At 39.5% G+C, this 18,159-nt stretch overlaps 1 protein-coding gene across 13 annotated transcripts in view; it reads right to left on the reverse strand.

The window, feature by feature from the left end:
* The window catches only part of adarb1b (adenosine deaminase RNA specific B1b), a 199,845-nt gene that overhangs the window by 171,399 nt on the left and 10,287 nt on the right, over positions 1 to 18,159 (reverse strand). For 10 of the 13 annotated variants that reach the window (XM_057335683.1, XM_057335680.1, XM_057335690.1 and 7 more), the window contains exon 2: positions 1,148 to 1,337. The exons of 2 other annotated variants lie outside the window; for them this stretch is intronic. The gene's annotated coding sequence lies outside the window, so the exon portion shown is untranslated. The remainder of the gene's footprint in view (positions 1 to 1,147; positions 1,338 to 18,159) is intronic. One more of the 13 variants, XM_057335677.1, reaches the window with a different exon arrangement.

Genomic DNA, 18,159 nt, shown 5'->3' on the forward strand with positions numbered 1-18,159 from the left:
ATGTGTTCTGCAGTAGAAAGTGGGTCATACTGTACAGGTTTGAAATGACTAGAGGGTCAGTAAATGATAGGTGAACTCTCTGTTTAACAGTTTAAGTAGAACACAACGGGCGCCAAGAATTTTTGCCCATTTCTCCCCAGTTTTGCTCTACAAGACATTTACCACATTCAGGCAGTCTATTCAAAGTGTTCATGTCTGCATCTATTTTATATTATACCACCAGGTTTTTAGAACGAGACGACTGATAATAGATATTTTGTTGTGCATGTTAAAAAGTTTTAGTGAAGATGATACCTAGAAGGCAGCAGGGCTGGGTTTCCCGAAACCTTTGTATCACTACGTCGTTCTTAAGAATATATTGCTACCACTCTTAAGGTATAACTTAAGAACGACGTAGCGTTAAGAAGGTTTCGGGAAACCCACCCCAGATTATTTTGGCAGCAGACAGCAAGGCCGCTCTTAACCGAACCCGTTTTTACCTTTCTATACACTCAACATTTTAAAGCCATAATAAAACGATAATGTGACGATGTGCCAGTGGTGCCATAATGGACCGATGATGTCTCCGGCATCCCAATTTATTTTGAATTGAAAATTTTGGGTGAAACCAGACGTGAGGAAAAGACAAATGAAGAAATGGCCACACGATAGTTAAGATGTACTCTTTGCCTAAATTAAGTAACCTACGTTAATTTCATATCTTTTAAGGAATTGTTCTGTTCAGGTGTTGACATCTGGTTACACACTACACTTTTAAAATAAAGGTGCTTAAAATGTTCTTCACAGCGATGCCATAGAATAACCATATTTGGTTCCACAAAGAACCATGCAGTCAAAGGTTTTTTGGAGAACCATCTCTTTCTTACCTTTTCATAATCTGAACAACCTTTTTTTGCCACAAAGAACCTCATGAAACAGAAAGGTTCTTTGGATGTCAAAGGTTCTTTGTGGAACCATTTAGACAAAAAAGGTTTATCTATGGCATCGTATACGCCATATGCAGCATGCACATGTTCGCAACATGCCAAACCATGTTAAGCATCAAAAGTCAAGAGTCTATGAATGGATCATTTCAGTCAGTGTTGGTTTCTAGCCCTGCAGGAAGAAGGTGTTTGAGTCATGAGGTGACTCGCTGCACATCACTCACCTATTTCTACGAGCCATGACAGGCATCGTCATGTGTTGTGATGGATTGTCCAGGTCACCTCAGTAATTTAGAGCAGGGATCTCCGATGGGACGCAGCAGCGGGATGAGCAAGTTCTTCCTGTTGACAGGACATGATTTCTGCATTGTCTCTTATGGAACGGTGAAAAGGTCAGGTGAAAGTCGCCATCTGCTACAGTAAAAAAAAACATTTTCTTTTTTGTGGGGGACAGCTGTCTTTCAAATCAGTGTTTGATCCTGCAGAATTTTGACAATATTCATTATTTCCCTTGATACAGAGTCATTTTGATGAATAAAAGCTTCAAATAGTTATTTTAAGTGCTTGTCATATATTCACATCACCGTGGTCAATTACAGCGCAAAAAGTTAATAATTACAGCCATTTTGTTTTTACTGTTGTTCATTGCAAGGATAGAAGCATCTGCCAAAAGGCATAAATCAATTAATCTAATAAAGGAATTCTCTTCTCTCTCTGACATAAAAAGAACATGAACTGACAAAACAATTCACATCAAACCTTTTTTATCTACTGAGTAATACACAATATTCTCTTCTGCAGTCAATACAAATACAATTCAACACAATACACAGTAATTGATACCAGTCTACAGGCTGCAGATTTCTCTTGCAGACAGACATACAAAGGTGTCTGTGTTTGTATCTCAGACAGCAGGCGAATTCACACTGTTCCAATAAACGCTAACAAACACCGACATTCTAAGTTGGTTATTGGATTTTGAACGCTGCGATCATACCTGGCATGTTCACACTGCGCCAGCAAATTGTGGGAAACAAGAATATTAAACATTCTGAATGTCATTAATGTTTTAAACACTGTTACCTCATATATTCAATTTGACAGAAATAAGCTAATTAAATTAATTTTGTATTCCTTACCAAAAAATGTATTGCTTTTTGCCCAATTACCATCCGTGTGTGTTATTTTTAAAGCGGTCATATGGCGCGAATACATGTTTTTCTGTGCCTTTGGGGTGTTATAAGTTGCCCATGCATGTATTAGACACGGAAAATTGCAAAAATAAAAGTGTCGGAACAAAAGATGCGTTCAATCTAAAAGCGAATGCTCACCCAGACCTGCCTGAAACGCCTCGTGTAACCACACCCCCACAAATCTACGTCAGTTCGTGGTATGATTTGACTAAGACCGCCCAAATGTAAACGCAAGTAAGGTGGGCGTACCTGTCAGTACAATTGAAGAGGAACCTGATGTTCCAAATATGGTAAGAGGCGTTACATTTCCGTCACACGCTTGCAGTATTCGACCAATCACTACACACTGATTAACTCGCCAATCATAGCACACCTCGCTTTTCAGAGCGATGAGCTTTGTTAAAAATCTGTGCGTTTCAGAGAGGCGGGGCAAAGAGGAGATACAAACATGCACGGAATGTGGAAAATACAGCGTTTTTGAACCTTAAATCGTGTAGACACATTGCATTACATCTAAAACAAACGATAATATTCGTTTTAGCCGTGTCATATCACCCCTTTAAGATTCATATTCTTGATCTGGATTGCCGCACCTTTACGTGTGTGTTCCACCAAAGATAATATCATTTCCTCCTGAAAGCTCAAGAGTTAATTCACATTGTGTCACTCAACAAAAATGAGCGTTCCTTTGGAGTACATAGATTGACTGATTATCTAATGCAGGCCATTCAATGACCCTTCAAGTTTTCAAGTTGGTCTTGAGGAAAGCCCTGGCCATGCACGTTAAAACCGAAAGAAAGGAATAAAGGCATGAAGCAGTCAAGAGCGAGGGAGAAATAATATAATTTCTACGCAATCTGGTTCCATTTCATTGATATGCTGTCATGAGGGTTATTAAATAACAAAATCCCGCCTACCGAAGAGAAAAAAAACTATCAAATAATAATGCAATTCAATCTTCTCACTACGGCACAGAACAAAGAAATTACATCCTGAAGGACTGATTAGAAAGCATATTAAATAACAATGTAGAAAGCAAAAACTAGACAAACACAGTAAAACGGAACAAAAACGAGAAAAATGGGCTCCGGAGTCATGCCTATTGGACTTCCCAAAGGGCTTTATAAAGATGATTGTTTTTGAGCGATAAGAGCGAGATGAAATCCGAAAAAACAGTTTGAAGTCATTTTGACAATCCTAATGCAAATGCTTGAAAGACTTGCGGGGTAAACTTTTTATTTGAATGACATACAGGTAGTAAAATGACATCAAATACTGTATGAAGCAAAAATATCTACTCTGAGATGCGAGTCCTTTTATCACAAGGGCAGAAATCTAAAATTAGTCTTTGCTGCAGATGCATTATTCAGTTTTCAATAAGAATCTAACAGACCCACACACGCATCTGAAAAACCAATAAAACAAACCGATCAACAGATGGCACTCCCTGTTCTAATGCTATAGCTGTCAGCAAACATTCATGTCTTGCACATAACCGAGTTAAAAATATGATATTTTATTTTCCTCTGATTGAAGATATTGTTTGAAATCCTTATGAGTCTAATAAGTGTCGAAATATAAACACTGCATTTCGGCCCTAAGCAATAATTGGCCCAGAAATAAAATTTCCCATGTAGGGTTGGGAATCAAAAATCAATTCCAATTCTGGTATAGGAATCGAAAAGTTAGGAATCAGATATTTGATATAAAATTAAAATTAAAATCAATTCCTGTGTGCACAGTTTCAGAAATGTGCATGCGTTAACTTGCGATCAGCTGATATCTCAAAAAAGCCCTTATGAATATTAACCACATGTTTACTTGTAACCATAGTTTAACTGGGGTATTTGTAGTAAAGCACAGTAACCAAAAAATTTACCATAGTTTCATTATAATAACTACAGTTTAACCATGATATTTGTAGGTAAACTATAGTAGTACATTGGATAAATGTGACAAAACATGGTTGCTACAATTAGGTAATTGTAACAGCGCTCATAAATATGTATATTTATATATTTTGCAAACCGGTCAATAATGGTAAATATCTAAATGTTTTACTTCAGTTTTTAAAACTTTCGAATCAAAACTGGGAATCAATGAGAATCGGATTCAATAAGCAGAATCGGAACCGGAATTGATCAAATTCAAACATAACCTAAGTTGACATGAATTGGAACACAAAATGATCATTTTAAAGAAACTTCACACAATCCCTTTACATCAGTTCACATCGGTAGCAGTAAACCCTCCGTGTGCTATATTTCAAGCTTTCTCAAGTCATATGACATATGGCTTTGTGTAAATATTTTTCAACAGAATGTACAATACTGACACTAGAAATAACTCACACTTAAAGATTTCCTGTGCAACTTTTATTATAAAGATCCATTACATTCGCCTCTGTACTGTATATCATTTTATTACTTCACACACACTCTCAGTTATCTCCCCTTTTCTGTGAGATGACAGAAAGACACAGGTCTTACCACAAGAAATATGAGCGGGGCATTTAAGTGGCATTTTCCCTGAAAGTAACCCATTTAATTTTGTAAAATATACTGCGCATCAAGAGTCCGTCGCTCTAGCCTCGGTAATTATGGCAGTTCAGACCGATATTCATGCAAGGGAGACAAACAGAATAAATATATGAGGATTTGCATAATGTTTATATAACTATGCTCACATCCTTTCTAATGGACACAGCATTGACTGTGTGTTTAATTGTAACTGTCTGCGGGGTGCTGACAGAAATGATAAGCTCCATTAGCATATGATCTCTCATTATGCTCAGAGGTCATTTCAATCAATAGCTTGTTCCGTGAGCCTGTTTTAACAACCGACGGAGAATAAAGGGCGAGCGATAAATAGGTTGAAGAGAGAGAAAAGGGGGCATATGGGCTGAACTAATCTCTCATCATTTTGCTTAAGGAACACAAAGCCTATATTTTGCATTGCTACATCACTTTCATGACACTTAATTTAAGCTTTCGCAGCTCTATCGCCACCTCTGTTTGAAACATAAAACTGCAGGTTACGTTAGGTCATCGTTATGTGCGTGTTTAATTTACCAGGGCATGTCTTTTCATTATCCTTAGACACCTGGGGCCTCATTCATAAAATGTTGCGGGAAAAAAACGTCCTAAATTTGATTTTACGATCATTTCTCAAAGTGCGTACGTGTGATTCATAGAACGAACGTGCGCACAGAAAACGCATGTACGCCTCTCCATCAGATGTGAAATCTATAAAACGCAAATGATCGTGAAATTGCGTGCAGCGGAACAGTTTCAGATCTCCGCCCTTTATAAACCTTACCCCGAACTCATGGTGTAGGGAGTCATTACTGTCAGGCTGGTTGGGATTTGAAAAAAATAAAGTTTAAAAATCAATACAGTGTCATGCAGCAATCACACTTTTCAATGATGTTTCGCTCTATTTTATTTTCTGCTGACATGGACATTCACGACAGGTTTCCCCTTATATCTTTTTAGTGCATATTGTGCAATTTAATAAAAACCTACTTTAATTTGTTATTGAAACAAGAGAAACTGCATTAAGCAATATTCCGGCAATGATTTTTGTTCAAGGGACAAATAGGCTGAACCACAGATGCCTGAAGGCTTTCTGACACCAGTTCCCAGCATCAGCATTTTTCTCTCATCGCAAGAAGTACAGCTCCAGAGAACCGTCAAATGCCCCTAAAGCTAAAGGCAATATTACCAAATAAACGGCAGCGTGCTGTGAAAGTATGGGAACATTTGCTTCCTGTAACGCTGTTTATTGGAGATGCCCTCACACATTATAACACCTCTAAACACGCAGGAAATAAAATATGTTGGATTTACACTCATCTAACCTGGAGAAGAAATCCAATATGGGTGTGCAGAGCCACTTACTGGCCCGGAGGGAGATGGGTACCGGTTAACTAGCACATTGCAGGGAATAGCTGTGCCGACAGATTTCAATAAAGCTAACAGGAATTCCATGCGGAAGTTTTTTAAATGAATAGTCTGGTTGAGGAGTCGGGGCAATCATTCTAGCGGAGGTGTCGAAGAGGGTTGCAGATACTGAATAATGAATGGCCCGGGCCGCTTGGCGGAGAGGCGGACAGTGTTTGGACACAGAGAAGAGTCTGATAGACCTCTGCTCAGACGTGACCTTTACAAGCTGCTGCTTCTGCAGACAGAAACGACAAGGCTCTAGTAAAAAAAACATTTACGAACAGAGATCATAGAGTCAGAGTAAATGCATTATTTGTCAAAATAAGCTTGATTTTTGTAAATAAACTTCCAGATGAGATCTCTTTAATATCTTAATTATTTCTCCTGGACATCAATGAGATTAAATGGAGAGCAAATGAAGTCTCTTGTGTTTCAGAAATTTCTCCTGAGATAAAGAAAATCTCACAAATTAAGAGTTTTAAAACAGATCTCAATCTAAACTCAGATTTGCCAAATCAATCAAGTAAAGATTATTAAAGATCTCAATATAAACTCTATCATTTCTCATCAAATTTTCCCAAATCCAGATTATTTTTTCTCTGCACCATCAACATACATTCCCTCTTAATGTAAAAATTGCTTCTATTTTGATTTCTCTTAGGCAATGCAAGAAAAAAACAACGCAGATGAAGCTGATACTTAAATGAGACCTGCATCAAATCTCCAGAGCTAGAAAACAGAAATCTCTAAGGAATACATTTTCTCTAGAACATTCCTTTAACTGAAATTAAATTAAATTTCAACATTTACCAAAAACCACTAATACTTCCTAGGTAAAGCCAAGTAAGAGAGCGGGCATCAGTCAAGAAAGACAGTCCTAATAAAAAGGCTGGCAGCCCATCACACAGCGTTATCTGTACCCCCATACCACAAACAAATGTCTTGTTCTGTCATTACAGAGGAGGTCTGGAGTGATAGGGATCAGAGGGAAGCTGTTATCATGCGTCCCTGCTGGCACCATATGCATACAGAACCTGATCCAGTGTGCAGGTGGCACTGTGTTAGACCGGATCATGTTCCCCCCTCTGTCTGTCCTGCAGCACACAAATGATCGCTGTCTATGTACTAAAAAAGAGACATGTCAATCAAAATAATGGATCTAATCAACTACATGACAAGTCATGTTTTTTTAATGTAATTTAGCTAATATTTAGAGATCTGAGATTATTTTCAATCTAAATATAATTTCTTACATTCATGACATTACAATGTGGCAAGCGTGTGGAAATTTTACTTTACAAATAGCGGATGTAAATCAATGCGTTATTAAGGAAACGCTTCCATTAACATTCATTAACATCAGTAAAGGCATTGGCTAACATGAACTAACAACGAGCAACATATTTTACAACATTAATTAATCTTTGTTAATGTTAGTTAAAGGTCAAGTGTATGACATTTAGCAGCATCTACTGGTGAGGTTGCGAATTGCAACCAACGGCTCAATCCCCCTTCTTTTCGAAGCACTACGGTGGCTGACACAGGACAAAGATGTTGTCAAATTTTCGCTTCTTTGTAGAAGCAGTTTGTCAGTTCAGGGATACTGTAGAAACAACACGGTGAATTCCATGTAAGGGAGTGTGCGGTTGCTTTATTGTGCATTAACTAATGAAAACAGAGACAATATTTGTTTATAATTTTAATTTTAAATATGTTTAGTAAATGTTGAAATTAACATTAAAATTAATAAGTGGGGTAAAAGTACTGTTCTCTAACAAATGGAACCTTATTGTAAGGTGTTACCCTTTTGTTTTATTTCAATATTGAACATGAGTCCATAACTGGGCTACAATAATGGATTTAGCTTTTTAAATGGTCAATCTGTCCAATAAAGAAATGTCTGAAACGTGGTGGCAGACATCAGCGACACCTAAGCTGTCCTTTCCTGTTTGAATGTTTGTACTCATGCAAGCCAAGCAACCTCTATAATCTACAACCTGTCCAAAGACACCAGGTTGAGTGCCAACAAACATTGGCTTTTTAAAGGTGTGCTGGTAAAACAATTTGACCTATATTACACAGAAATGATTTTCACACTGCCTACATTGCTTTCTTTAGGAACTCATAATGAGACAAACATGCATTCCCTTTCACAAGCTAAATGTCATATGTCAGAACGCATTGGCATGCAGGCTGAGATGACCTCGGGGAGATACCCACATATGCAGTACAGTAATTCATGGTTTACTCTTGGCTGGCTGCTTTGTCCTAAATATTCACCTCACACTATAGGAGATACACCTGCATCAATAACAGCAAACAAAAGCAGTTTTCACTGCAGCGGTGTGATGCGCGTGAGCAGATGCAATTACACGCATGGAGTCAGTCCCGCATGTGGCAGTATGGGAAGAAGGCGGCTGAGTCAGCAAGTAGCTGTTTGCCACACTGATTCACTCTTACGTCTGGTGAATCACCCCTGCAGACAGCTAAAGTCAACATGAAATCCAACACAATGGACACAAAAAGTGGCCAAAACAAGAGTTTCAATTCATGTGGCCATTTTCCAACCTGGTCTCACGGAAATTCGTAACTATTTTACGATGTGGCTTACTCCTATGAATTCGTACATTGTGAATCGTACAAAAACATACGATTACTAGAAAAAAGCAATACTGAAGCCCTACGTAGCATCTACGCTGTTGGAAATGCACCGGTTTTCATTTATACTTGTGCGACAGGCAATGACCACTAGGTGTCAGTGTCCACATGTGTTGCTTGTGTAACCAAGACAAGAGCCAAAGAAGCAGCAGCTCGTTGTGTACGCTGTCTGAGAAGCATTACTAGTGATAACGGCAAGTAAACAGTCAATTCTGTTGCAGCTTGAGATGTTAAATACAGAAGAACAAATAATTGACTTCGCTAATTCATTCGGAAATGCATTTGAGTAAACATGACGCTATCATGGAGTTTTTTGACCTGAGGGAGGGGTTCAAACAGACCAATCTCAGCGCTTGCGGTCCATGTTGAGTTGATACGTTGTTACATTTTTGGAGGTGCACGTCAGGCTACGCACAGCCTACGGCGTAGCTCCTACGCATGACCATAAATCGCCCTTAACAGAGATGAGTTGCACTTTACATCTACAGAGGTGGACAGAAATGCACAGCAAAGACATGCCAACACTTCTGAGAAACTGGATGAAGAATACACATCACTGTGAGCAGTGTTGGATAAGTTACTCTCAAAAAGTAATTAATTACTAGTTACTAATTACATATTCAATAGTGTAATTAGATTACTGTACTTATTACTCTCTCCAAAAAGTATTTAGTTACTTATTACTAATTACTTTCTATATCCTACATCAACCTTGATTAGTTAAGTGATTCAAGGATAGGCATGAAAGGGCTTATTTAATTCATTCAAATAAATAATATTAAACTACATAAAGTACTCTTATTAACTAGGGATGTAACGATTCACCGTGAGCCAGTTGAAAATCGGTTATAATGAGCGACGATTCAAATTGGTTGAGGCTTGAACTGAATCGCAATTTTTTTTTTTTGAACAGCAGGGGCCGCTATTTTCACTGCAAAACTAAACGTGGATGCTGATATTTCTTAAATGCAAAAAAATCCAAGAAAAGCACAGACAGTATTAGTTTGTTTATATTAAAGAGACTTTTTCTATTATTAATTTGTTATAAAATTGCAGTTTAGTTTTGTTATTTGAAATAAAACATTATTTTATCATACAAAGAAACGTGAAGCATTTAAGAAATAATGCAGGGGAAGTTGTTCATTTCTAATTTGTTTCAACTCATTTTTTTCAAAATAAATCGTGAGTAAATCGTGAATAAATCGCATCGTGAGATCAGAATCGTGACTCGCATCGCATCGTGAGCTGAGTGAATCGTTACATCCCTATTATTAACTGACCAAAGTATTACAAATGTGAGAATTATACATTAAAGCACGGATTTTAAAGTTAGACTCTGAATTTTGATGTCAATTCCACTATTACACACACATATATTACACAACGTATTTAGTTTAATTACATCAGAAGTAACTGTAATTAAATTACAGAAAAAATAAGAGTAATCCCTTACTTTACTTGTTCAAGGGAAAAGTAATTAAATTACAGTAACTAATTACTTAGTAACCAGTTACACCCAACACTGACTGTGAGGTACCAATAAATATGCTGCACATCACATAAAGCTTCTCTCAGTAATTAAATTGATCCAATCAAAACTCTCTGATACCAGTTTATCTCATCGCCAGTAACAAGCACCCAAGGGAAGGGGATATCTGTGCCAGGCAAGAGTTTTAATAAATTTGACAATAATTTCCATTCCTGCATTTCCAAGAACCGATTTTTGTTATATCACAGACACAAACCGTGATTTTCTACTGGTGTTATCACGTCTGACGTTGTCATTCTAGAAAGCACCTGATTGAAAAAGTTGGTGTACTGAGCTTATTTTTGCATTCATAATTAAAGCATGCTTGATAATTCATAGTCGTTTTAATGTCACGTTTGTACAAGACTACGACTAGAATCACGAGCAGACAGATGAACTCCTTAAATTTGGGTCACCCACATTTAACACACCCTCACGCTACCTTTCGTATAAACAGTAAACAGGTTTATCGCTGGTTTGACCCTATATATCACTTGCCTTGTTAGAAGAACCCCTGAAATATATTCCTAGACGGGCCTAATACAAACTACTGCCTGAATCTTTTCATTACTCTCTCCCTCCCTTCCTTATAAAAGTTCAACTTCTCGCCTCGTGTGTGACCCAGTTTAGAAACTCCCATCCTCAGGTAAGCTTAGCTGTGTCAGCCGTGCAGACAGCTTCCCTACAGACGCCTTTTGTAAATAGGCTTTACCTCCGTTTGCTGGCGGGGGTGACGTGCATTTGGTTTGTTGATGTGGCTGCTATCAAACACGTCTGAGCCTCTAACAGATGCCCACGAGCTGCCTACAGTCCTCTGCCGTCGGATGCAAAATCGACACTGATCTGGCGAATCAGGAAACAAGTTGGTGTTAAAAAGTATCAGGTTTATATAATAAGCATTTAAGAGAAAGGACTTTTATTTTGCACCAGGAGCATCATCGATCAAGCATGCATGCTTCAGTATAGTCCTCAGAGATTCAGTCTGCAAATTCCATTTAAAGAAATGTTTTTACTGACCTGTGTGCAGTTTAAATGTATAAATTAAAAAGAACAAAGTATGCATGTTACATAATTTTGGCCTGTCTGCCAGGAGACTTTTAGGATCAGGAATCAGAATGGGAAATACAGTATGGGACAAACTATAACAATTCAGATGGATAAATTACTCTTAAACATGCACACAGGACAGTCCAACCGCACGACGCTACAGGCACCGCGGAAAAGGACTCCCTCCCGCACAGCAGGGACGTTCTGCAAGATAAAGTTTGGAGCGGTGCATTAAAATGGAAAAACAATCACATGCCGGCGGTGAAGAAATGTAGACCATGATTCTGTACAGAGAAACGGTTTGTTTTTCAGTGAAGGGGCATATTGTATGCACAGTTGGATAATTAAGTAAGTAGCATGCAGAATCCCCCGTCTGATTCATTCAATAACAATGCCGCAGTAAACACGGCGTGTTATGGTCGCAGTATGAAGGAGATTTCATTACACAGCTGTCAGGCTGCCCACGAGCCCATCTCAATCACGAAGGTTCAGCATGGACAAGTCTCATTTTTGCCCATTCCCTGCTTTACAGCACAACAAAGCCCCTCCTCTGTAATCTTCTCTGTAATAAAAGCCTGTGTCCAGCGGCACACCGCAAATCTACAGGCCCGCCCATGAACCGTGAGACGGGGCCCCGTAAATGAGCGCTGATGAAAATCTGGAGCCGGAATGAAATGGTGGCACCGATGGAAACAGTTATTTAGGCCCTTCTGTTTTAACTCTTTCCTAGTCTTCATGAATTGCAGAAAAGCTGCATGTGCAAAAACGCATGTGGTCACATTTGAATGTTCTTGTGAATCGTGATCACATGTGAGAAACGTGAAATTCATGTGGTTTTTCGCTAAGGACCATAAAAGTTCAAAGCAAGTTTTTAGCATGATATACGTTTGCCACAATTGTGACTCCATAAGTACATTTATGGCACGCTATACTATATGTGTGTTTAAATGCTCGTGATTTGCTATGATCACTGCTGTTGATGCACTGCAGTGAAAATCTAGAATTTAATTGGCTCAAAACCGCTCGGAGTCTCCGCATTTAGCATTGCCCTCATCGCAGGGCCTGCGGGGGTGTCCTGTACATCTCATCTAGACTTTCTGTTAAGAAAGATTCCTAATATATATATATAGCTGTATATATATAGTATATATATATACTGTATATATATAATAGCTACACTCCAATATCCTCCATTTCTGTTGTGTTAAAGTCCAAATAAGCAGTGAGACTTGTGATAAATCTTTCTGGAAGCTGAGAATAAGAAAACCAACAGGAGGCAGAAAGAACAGGCACATGCTGTCAAATTATCGCAAAACAGCTGGATGTCAATTTTAACTGTGAAAGTTTTCACTCTCTGGATATTCATTTTTAATCACAACCCTATGGGCTCCAAACACGAGGTATTATTTAAGCAGAAACCAAATCACATGCGGATGAATTTAAAGTAAAAAACAAGACGGTCAAGACAAATAGTAAATGTTGCCTTCACAAAGTTTCTGCTCAAATGTTTAAAGCACACAAACTTCAAAGAGTTTAAGATCTATTCAGATAAAAATATAATTTAGCAAGTAGGTGCTAGAGATGAGGATACACACCTATACAACCTCTTGCTTTCAGGAACCACCAAAGCATAAGAGTCCATTGCATATTGTCATTGCTGGACTAAAAGCTTGTTTCACGAAAAAAACATTGATTTTTAAAATATATAACTCTAGTTTCCTCACCATTTTGCTCATGTGACATTCAAATTCAACGTATCCATTAAATCGCAATCTTATAAAAATAAAGTCTGTCTTCCTGTAGAATTAGATTGGGATAGGAGACAAAATGCAACATACTGTATAGGCAACAGTGCATTTCTCAACATAAACAAAAAGAAAACCATAATTTATAAACTGCAAATACATTTTTATAAAATATCAAGAACCAAAAGTTCACCATACATGGGTCCAATGCGATGAGAACCCAATAAACACGACAAGAGATCAAAAAAGCAGCTATGAGTTGTATAGCTTTTCTATAACATTTGAGACTCTCTATACAGAAGTAATAAAACAGCACTAAGTTGACCAGGGCGCCCACATTATCAGCTAACTGGAAAATTAATGCAGTACCAAAAGTTGTCAGACAGCTGTCTTTCCCATAAAACATTAATAAAAGAAGTGAGCTTAAAGGCATAGTTCACCAAAAAATGAAAATTCTGTCATGAATTACTCACTCTCTAGTTGTTCCAAATCTGTATAAATTTCTTTATTTGGTTGAACACAGAAAGATATTTGGAAGAATGCTTGTAACCAAACAGTTCTTGGACCGTATTGACTACCATAGTAGGAAAAATTACAATGGTAGTCAAAAGTGCCTCATAGCTGTTTGCTGTCCTACATTCTTTAAAATATCTTCTTTTGTGATCAAAAGAACCAAAAATATATCAAGTAATTTTTCCTACTATGGTAGTCAATGGAGTCCAAGAATTGTTTGGTTAAAAGCTTTTTTCCGAATATATTTCTAACAAAGACATTAATACAGATTTGGAACAACTCGAAGGTGAGTAAATGCTTTTAATTTACAAATCACATTTTAAAACAGCAAAAACATCAACTAATTGCAAATAAGAAAAGAAGAGACTTGGGTACAAGACAGATAAGAACAACAGGGAAAATCCTGTTTAAATATTGACTTTGTTATGAGCCAACTTCGTTCTTAAATTCCTTAAGGGGAAATAAAAACAGGCATTCAACAGATGATAAACAGATGCTGCAACACAATTACAATTACAGCACTTTTAAGCAAAAGTGCCCATTTGCAATACTTTTAATCTCACTATCTACCAAAAATTTAAATAAAGGTTTCCATCTTAAAGGTGTGATGAACTGGGCTTATTTATTGTTTTATACTTATGACGTTCGCGTGGTTTTTACATTCAAAAACATCAAAATCATAATAGGCTATTTTCTACCCGGGTTTAGAGGCCAGCTCGACAAACAATCGGTTTGAATGGGCGTTCCGCCATGAAGACTTGGAAGTAAACGCCCACTGCTATGATTGGATAGCAGTTCGCGTAGTAAACTTAGATGGAGCCTTCTGTGAATTTGGTTAGAGACGTAACGTTAGGTTACACATTTACACATACACGTGTGGTTCTCTTTCAAGCATACGTTTCGGTGTCTCACTATAGGATACGCCCCTTCAGCATATTCCTCAGAAGCCCTATTACATTACGCCAACCCCTATTGGCTGGCAGACATGACGCATGTGTCTGGGGAGTGGCTCCGCACGCAGCATAAAAGGAGCGGCACAACGTCATTGCGTCATTCAAAAACCTCTTCTCGATTCACTCCAGAAGCCTTTACTACCTGATAACCATCAATGGGCCTCCACGCTGGTTGCTGGTTAGATGGACGGGTACTGGACTACTAATTGCTGGTAACCACACCGCTTTTCGTTTAATTTCTCAATTCGCACTCCAGCTTATTGTAGGCATTTCAGCACCCAATGATGGCTGCAGCAATGCAGACTGCTTCGGGTAGCGAGGGCGAGGGCGAACTCTCACGGTTGTGCACATGCGGGAATAAGATCTCATGCAGGGACACACACCAGGTCTGCTCTGCATGTCTTGGACTGAAACATGCACAAGTGGCAATAGACGTTCCCGGCTCTTGCAAATACTGTGCACGCTTCACCACGAAGAGCCTTCGCCGCAGGCTAGCATGCCAAGCTAGCCTGTCAGGCCAGGATCCTCTTGTGTCACCTAGCCCTGCTCCGACTGTCACTCCGCAGGTATACATTCCTGTAGAGTTGCCCACCAAGGCGTCTCTATCCTGGGGTGCTAACCCGACATTGCCGTCTAAAGCGGATCGGTTTCAGTCTACTATGACCGAGTGTGCTTACAAGGCGGTAGCTCTCTCAGTCAGGGCCCTTAACACTATCTCTATGCTAACCGCATACCAAGCAGAGCTGCAGGACGCAGTGTCTACCACACCAGGTCAGACACAGTGGGAAGAGACCTGTGTCGTCTCCGATCTCTCCCTCCGTCTGCAGAGATGTGCAGTTCAGGCCGGGGGCAAAGCGATGGCCACGATGGTCATTCAGGAGAGAGGATGCTGGCTTAACTTGGCTAATCTCTCTAACAGGGACAAAGAAGCCATACTGGGCGCTCCGGTTGTCTCAAGAGGGTATTTTTGGCACTGCTCTGACACGGATGCAAAAGAGATGCGAAGAGAAGAAAAGAAAAAGGACGATGAGGCTCTGCAGCTCTTGTTTGCCTAGAAAGACACAGACTGCGCCGCCACGGCCGCCACCGCCGCCTCCCCAACAGTTTAAAACGACGCTGCTGTTGGATCTGGCTTCAGCGAAGCACGTAAGTGAGATTCACACACTCTCTGTGAATCCTGCATGTATGCAATTTATGCAGGGGGATGAGGGGGTTCTGCTGAAACCGAACCCTGCTTTTATGTCATTATTTTATGCCAAAGGCATTAATTCTATTGTTCCCCTTGAGCTGAGGGCCTTTTATCCTCCACCTTTTGCATCTTCGGATCAGCAAAAGTTGAATTCTCTATGCCCAGTGTGTGCCTTGCGGATTTATGTAAATAGGACTGCAGGGTTCCGATTGAGTGATCAGCTGTTTGTATCTTGGGCTAAACCGAGGAGGGGGAAGCCGATCACGAAACAGCAAGTATGACATTGGATAGTGGAAGCAATTTCTTTGGCCTATTCCAGTAAAGGTCTTGCTACCCCATCGGGCTTACGTGCACACTCAACTCGGGGGATGTCAACTTCATGGGCTCTCTTTAAAAGAGTCACTATACAGGACATTTATGAAGTGGCGAGCTGGTCTTCGCCGCACACTTTTACCAGGTTTTATAAACTGGATGTTACAGCGCAGACATTTACGCATGCGGTGCTGAATGTAGGATTTTGAGTCCTCACTCATTCAGCCCCGACTTTATCTTGGTTGGCAGGCAAGTTCGAAAAAGGCTATCTGGCAATACGAGAGTTAGGATATCCCATAGTGAGACACACGAAACGTGCGTAACCCCGGTTCTCTGATAGCATTAAGCAAGGTGTCTCACCAGATCACCCTCCTTGCTGTGTGAAGCGAGGAAGAGGTGTGCTTATTTTGAATGACGCTGTGCCGCTCCTTTAATGCTGCATGCGGAGCCACTCCCCAGACACAAGCGTCATGTCTGCCAGCCAATAGGGGCTGGCGTAATGTAATAGGGCTTCTTAGGAATACGCGGAAGGGGCGTATCCCATAGAGAGACACCTCACTTAATGCTATCAGAGAACCGGGGTTACGCAAGTAACCTATAGTTTTCTATTGTGCGTGCATTAGTGTGCATGTAGAAAGACTACACTAAGGGATGAGGCAGAAGCCGATTCGATTTTTATCTCCTTCGGTAGATAAAGGGAACAGCGCGTAACCCCGGTTATGTTATCAGATATGTTATTGCTCTATGCACCATCTGCATTTGCACAGAATACTTACGACCGGTGCGATCAGATTCTGATAACATAATGCATCAACAAACAAAATGTTCAGCGTTAATGCAGCGTGTTTAATTAAAATGGCCAACATCTTCAAAGATCCTGCTTGAATTCATTTATATGAGTGCCACCTCTGGTTTAGATGGATCAGCAGCATCCAGCAGTGAGCTGGCCGCAGTTTCCCAGCATCTCATACTGTTGGACTGTCTTCGCTTATACGCATGGGTTATTTATACAGCAGTGGCTTTTAATAGCTCGCTTCGCCCCTGCACTCCATCCTTCTGCTGCGCACACACACTGCTGCAGTGATCTAGACTCAGCACATTGAACAAGGTGGGGAGAGGAGAGAGGCTGATATATACATGAGCTTTTTATAAATAGAAATAAAATCATGTGAGAGGGCCATAGCCTTAGATTAGCATACAGACATATTACTCACCTTTTACTGCAGTTTACGCAGCACCATATGTAGACAATACACAGATGTACAGTAATAGTTACAGTAGTCCATGCAATGCCGTATCCCACAGTGCACCATGATTTCACCAGCCTGCTAGTGGTTTTATCTTTAAAGCAATTTTGATTATTTTAAAACAATATGCAGTAGAGGGCTTCTGAATGGTCCTACTATTATAGAGAATGTGAAGCTTACGTCACGCCATATGTTGCAGTGGCGCCGCCATAATAATACTCCACAGCTATTATTGTTTTGATATGTCCCGTTACTTGTTTTGTTTGATATATGGAGAACTCGAAAGTGAAAGAACCATGGGCTTTTCCTGAACGACTCTGCTTAATGCTATAGCAGTTTTTAACACAGCAAGACCGACCTACCATAGTTATAATTCCTAATCAAACCAGAAAAACAAAACACTGCATTGAACGCACTAGCAGCCATCCTCCCAAGATGGCGCAACATTCAACGCGGCGTGACGTCGATTAACAAGCTCTTTAGGCCTGCTGTACTGCACGCACTTTTAATGAGTCGCTATTTTACAATTTAAAAGAAAAATAGAAAAGTGTGTATCCAAACCATCTCGAGTCATGGATATCAGCAAACCTGACGGGTTAAAGCTGTGGGATTCCCTCTCTGACCTTCAACACGAGGATATATTATTACGTCTGTGAACAAACTGCTCCTGACAAACATTACACAGCAGTCATACAAAGCAGGGTGTTTATAAATTGATATCATTCTGCCATCTAGTGACTGAAATGTGCAAAGAACATTATTGCATTTTGGTCAATAAAAAACGTCAATATATGCCTCCAAAGGATTGTTTTCTCTCAAGATGTACACCAGTAATGTTTTTCTCTAATGCATTTATATATAAATGTCCTCATTTAACTAAAACTTAAGATAATGATTGTATGTGAAA

This window comes from Triplophysa rosa, linkage group LG6 (assembly GCF_024868665.1).
Source record: "Triplophysa rosa linkage group LG6, Trosa_1v2, whole genome shotgun sequence".
Classification (NCBI taxonomy): Eukaryota; Metazoa; Chordata; class Actinopteri; order Cypriniformes; family Nemacheilidae; genus Triplophysa; species Triplophysa rosa.